The sequence below is a fragment of the Oncorhynchus nerka genome, linkage group LG12, assembly GCF_034236695.1.
Source record: "Oncorhynchus nerka isolate Pitt River linkage group LG12, Oner_Uvic_2.0, whole genome shotgun sequence".
Classification (NCBI taxonomy): Eukaryota; Metazoa; Chordata; class Actinopteri; order Salmoniformes; family Salmonidae; genus Oncorhynchus; species Oncorhynchus nerka.
The window spans coordinates 83,624,876-83,630,875 of record NC_088407.1 but is presented as its reverse complement, the minus strand read 5'-3'; positions in this window follow the sequence as shown (position 1 = coordinate 83,630,875).

Below are 6,000 nucleotides of genomic sequence, written 5' to 3'. Positions count from 1 at the left end.
TTGTGGTAGAGAACAGTCAGTCTATGGAGGGTAACATGGTAGGGTGTTGTGGTAGAGAACAGTCTATGGAGGTAACATGGTAACATGGTAGGGTGTTGTGGTAGAGAACAGTCAGTCTATGGAGGGTAACATGGTAGGGTGTTGTGGTAGAGAACAGTCAGTCTATGGAGGTAACATGGTAGGGTGTTGTGGTAGAGAACAGTCAGTCTATGGAGGGTAACATGGTAGGGTGTTGTGGTAGAGAACAGTCTATGGAGGGTAACATGGTAGGGTGTTGTGGTAGAGAACAGTCAGTCTATGGAGGGTAACATGGTAGGGTGTTGTGGTAGAGTCAGTCAGTCTATGGAGGGTAACATGGTAGGGTGTTGTGGTAGAGAACAGTCTATGGAGGGTAACATGGTAGGGTGTTGTGGTAGAGAACAGTCAGTCTATGGAGGGTAACATGGTAGGGTGTTGTGGTAGAGAACAGTCAGTCTATGGAGGGTAACATGGTAGGGTGTTGTGGTAGAGAACAGTCTATGGAGGGTAACATGGTAGGGTGTTGTGGTAGAGAACAGTCAGTCTATGGAGGGTAACATGGTAGGGTGTTGTGGTAGAGAACAGTCAGTCTATGGAGGGTAACATGGTAGGGTGTTGTGGTAGAGAACAGTCTATGGAGGGTAACATGGTAGGGTGTTGTGGTAGAGAACAGTCAGTCTATGGAGGGTAACATGGTAGGGTGTTGTGGTAGAGAACAGTCTATGGAGGGTAACATGGTAGGGTGTTGTGGTAGAGAACAGTCTATGGAGGGTAACATGGTAGGGTGTTGTGGTAGAGAACAGTCAGTCTATGGAGGGTAACATGGTAGGGTGTTGTGGTAGAGAACAGTCAGTCTATGGAGGGTAACATGGTAGGGTGTTGTGGTAGAGAACAGTCAGTCTATGGAGGGTAACATGGTAGGGTGTTGTGGTAGAGAACAGTCTACGGAGGGTAACATGGTAGGGTGTTGTGGTAGAGGTCAGTCTATGGAGGGTAACATGGTAGGGTGTTGTGGTAGAGGTCAGTCTATGGAGTGTAACATGGTAGGGTGTTGTGGTAGAGAACAGTCTATGGAGGGTAACATGGTAGGGTGTTGTGGTAGAGAACAGTCTATGGAGGGTAACATGGTAGGGTGTTGTGGTAGAGAACAGTCAGTCTACGGAGGGTAACATGGTAGGGTGTTGTGGAAGAGAACAGTCAGTCTATGGAGGGTAACATGGTAGGGTGTTGTGGTAGAGAACAGTCAGTCTATGGAGGGTAACATGGTAGGGTGTTGTGGTAGAGAACAGTCAGTCTATGGAGGGTAACATGGTAGGGTGTTGTGGTAGAGAACAGTCAGTCTATGGAGGGTAACATGGTAGGGTGTTGTGGTAGAGAACAGTCAGTCTATGGAGGGTAACATGGTAGGGTGTTGTGGTAGAGAACAGTCTATGGAGGGTAACATGGTAGAGTGTTGTGGTAGAGAACAGTCTATGGAGGGTAACATGGTAGGGTGTTGTGGTAGAGAACAGTCAGTCTATGGAGGGTAACATGGTAGGGTGTTGTGGTAGAGAACAGTCAGTACGGAGGGTAACATGGTAGGGTGTTGTGGTAGAGAACAGTCAGTCTATGGAGGGTAACATGGTAGGTGTTGTGGTAGAGAACAGTCAGTCTATGGAGGGTAACATGGTAGGGTGTTGTGGTAGAGACAGTCAGTCTATGGAGGGTAACATGGTAGGGTGTTGTGGTAGAGAACAGTCTATGGAGGGTAACATGGTAGGGTGTTGTGGTAGAGAACAGTCAGTCTATGGAGGGTAACATGGTAGGGTGTTGTGGTAGAGAACAGTCTATGGAGGGTAACATGGTAGGGTGTTGTGGTAGAGAACAGTCTATGGAGGGTAACATGGTAGGGTGTTTGTAGAGGTCAGTCTATGGAGGGTAACATGGTCAGTCTATGGAGGTAACATGGTAGGGTGTTGTGGTAGAGAACAGTCAGTCTATGGAGGGTAACATGGTAGGGTGTTGTGGTAGAGAACAGTCAGTCTATGGAGGGTAACATGGTAGGGTGTTGTGGTAGAGAACAGTCTATGGAGGGTAACATGGTAGGGTGTTGTGGTAGAGAACAGTCAGTCTATGGAGGGTAACATGGTAGGGTGTTGTGGTAGAGAACAGTCTATGGAGGGTAACATGGTAGGGTGTTGTGGTAGAGAACAGTCTATGGAGGGTAACATGGTAGGGTGTTGTGGTAGAGAACAGTCAGTCTATGGAGGGTAACATGGTAGGGTGTTGTGGTAGAGACACAGTCTATGGAGGGTAACATGGTAGGGTGTTGTGGTAGAGAACAGTCAGTCTATGGAGGGTAACATGGTAGGGTGTTGTGGTAGAGAACAGTCAGTCTATGGAGGGTAACATGGTAGGGTGTTGTGGTAGAGAACAGTCAGTCTATGGAGGGTAACATGGTAGGGTGTTGTGGTAGAGAACAGTCAGTCTATGGAGGGTAACATGGTAGGGTGTTGTGGTAGAGAACAGTCAGTCTATGGAGGGTAACATGGTAGGGTGTTGTGGTAGAGAACAGTCTATGGAGGGTAACATGGTAGGGTGTTGTGGTAGAGAACAGTCAGTCTATGGAGGGTAACATGGTAGGGTGTTGTGGTAGAGAACAGTCTATGGAGGGTAACATGGTAGGGTGTTGTGGTAGAGAACAGTCTATGGAGGGTAACATGGTAGGGTGTTGTGGTAGAGAACAGTCAGTCTATGGAGGGTAACATGGTAGGGTGTTGTGGTAGAGAACAGTCTATGGAGGGTAACATGGTAGGGTGTTGTGGTAGAGAACAGTCAGTCTATGGAGGGTAACATGGTAGGGTGTTGTGGTAGAGAACAGTCTATGGAGGGTAACATGGTAGGGTGTTGTGGTAGAGAACAGTCTATGGAGGGTAACATGGTAGGGTGTTGTGGTAGAGAACAGTCAGTCTATGGAGGGTAACATGGTAGGGTGTTGTGGTAGAGAACAGTCAGTCTATGGAGGGTAACATGGTAGGGTGTTGTGGTAGAGAACAGTCTATGGAGGGTAACATGGTAGGGTGTTGTGGTAGAGAACAGTCTATGGAGGGTAACATGGTAGGGTGTTGTGGTAGAGAACAGTCAGTCTATGGAGGGTAACATGGTAGGGTGTTGTGGTAGAGAACAGTCTATGGAGGGTAACATGGTAGGGTGTTGTGGTAGAGAACAGTCAGTCTACGGAGGGTAACATGGTAGGGTGTTGTGGTAGAGAACAGTCTATGGAGGGTAACATGGTAGGGTGTTGTGGTAGATAACAGTCAGTCTATGGAGGGTAACATGGTAGGGTGTTGTGGTAGAGAACAGTCTATGGAGGGTAACATGGTAGGGTGTTGTGGTAGAGAACAGTCTACGGAGGGTAACATGGTAGGGTGTTGTGGTAGAGAACAGTCAGTCTATGGAGGGTAACATGGTAGGGTGTTGTGGTAGAGAACAGTCAGTCTATGGAGGGTAACATGGTAGGGTGTTGTGGTAGAGAACAGTCAGTCTATGGAGGGTAACATGGTAGGGTGTTGTGGTAGAGAACAGTCTATGGAGGGTAACATGGTAGGGTGTTGTGGTAGAGAACAGTCTATGGAGGGTAACATGGTAGGGTGTTGTGGTAGAGAACAGTCAGTCTATGGAGGGTAACATGGTAGGGTGTTGTGGTAGAGAACAGTCTATGGAGGGTAACATGGTAGGGTGTTGTGGTAGAGAACAGTCAGTCTATGGAGGGTAACATGGTAGGGTGTTGTGGTAGAGAACAGTCTATGGAGGGTAACATGGTAGGGTGTTGTGGTAGAGAACAGTCAGTCTATGGAGGGTAACATGGTAGGGTGTTGTGGTAGAGAACAGTCAGTCTATGGAGGGTAACATGGTAGGGTGTTGTGGTAGAGAACAGTCTATGGAGGGTAACATGGTAGGGTGTTGTGGTAGAGGTCAGTCTATGGAGGGTAACATGGTAGGGTGTTGTGGTAGAGAACAGTCTATGGAGGGTAACATGGTAGGGTGTTGTGGTAGAGAACAGTCAGTCTATGGAGGGTAACATGGTAGGGTGTTGTGGTAGAGAACAGTCAGTCTATGGAGGGTAACATGGTAGGGTGTTGTGGTAGAGAACAGTCTATGGAGGGTAACATGGTAGGGTGTTGTGGTAGAGAACAGTCAGTCTATGGAGGGTAACATGGTAGGGTGTTGTGGTAGAGGTCAGTCTATGGAGTGTAACATGGTAGGGTGTTGTGGTAGAGAACAGTCAGTCTATGGAGGGTAACATGGTAGGGTGTTGTGGTAGAGAACAGTCAGTCTACGGAGGGTAACATGGTAGGGTGTTGTGGTAGAGAACAGTCTACGGAGGGTAACATGGTAGGGTGTTGTGGTAGAGGTCAGTCTATGGAGGGTAACATGGTAGGGTGTTGTGGTAGAGAACAGTCTATGGAGGGTAACATGGTAGGGTGTTGTGGTAGAGAACAGTCTATGGAGGGTAACATGGTAGGGTGTTGTGGTAGAGAACAGTCAGTCTATGGAGGGTAACATGGTAGGGTGTTGTGGTAGAGAACAGTCTACGGAGGGTAACATGGTAGGGTGTTGTGGTAGAGAACAGTCAGTCTATGGAGGGCAACATGGTAGGGTGTTGTGGTAGAGAACAGTCAGTCTATGGAGGGTAACATGGTAGGGTGTTGTGGTAGAGAACAGTCAGTCTATGGAGGGTAACATGGTAGGGTGTTGTGGTAGAGAACAGTCAGTCTATGGAGGGTAACATGGTAGGGTGTTGTGGTAGAGAACAGTCAGTCTATGGAGGGTAACATGGTAGGGTGTTGTGGTAGAGAACAGTCTATGGAGGGTAACATGGTAGGGTGTTGTGGTAGAGAACAGTCAGTCTATGGAGGGTAACATGGTAGGGTGTTGTGGTAGAGAACAGTCTATGGAGGGTAAAATGGTAGGGTGTTGTGGTAGAGAACAGTCTATGGAGGGTAACATGGTAGGGTGTTGTGGTAGAGAACAGTCAGTCTACGGAGGGTAACATCGTAGGGTGTTGTGGTAGAGAACAGTCTATGGAGGGTAACATGGTAGGGTGTTGTGGTAGATAACAGTCAGTCTATGGAGGTTAACATGGTAGGGTGTTGTGGTAGAGAACAGTCTATGGAGGGTAACATGGTAGAGTGTTGTGGTAGAGAACAGTCTATGGAGGGTAACATGGTAGGGTGTTGTGGTAGAGAACAGTCAGTCTATGGAGTGTAACATGGTAGGGTGTTGTGGTAGAGAACAGTCAGTCTATGGAGGGTAACATGGTAGGGTGTTGTGGTAGAGAACAGTCTATGGAGGGTAACATGGTAGGGTGTTGTGGTAGAGAACAGTCTACAGAGGGTAACATGGTAGGGTGTTGTGGTAGAGAACAGTCAGTCTATGGAGGGTAACATGGTAGGGTGTTGTGGTAGAGAACAGTCTATGGAGGGTAAAATGGTAGGGTGTTGTGGTAGAGAACAGTCAGTCTACGGAGGGTAACATGGTAGGGTGTTGTGGTAGAGAACAGTCTATGGAGGGTAACATGGTAGGGTGTTGTGGTAGATAACAGTCAGTCTATGGAGGTTAACATGGTAGGGTGTTGTGGTAGAGAACAGTCTATGGAGGGTAACATGGTAGAGTGTTGTGGTAGAGAACAGTCTACGGAGGGTAACATGGTAGGGTGTTGTGGTAGAGAACAGTCAGTCTATGGAGGGTAACATGGTAGGGTGTTGTGGTAGAGAACAGTCAGTCTATGGAGTGTAACATGGTAGGGTGTTGTGGTAGAGAACAGTCAGTCTATGGAGGGTAACATGGTAGGGTGTTGTGGTAGAGAACAGTCTATGGAGGGTAACATGGTAGGGTGTTGTGGTAGAGAACAGTCTATGGAGGGTAACATGGTAGGGTGTTGTGGTAGAGAACAGTCAGTCTATGGAGGGTAAAATGGTAGGGTGTTGTGGTAGAGAACAG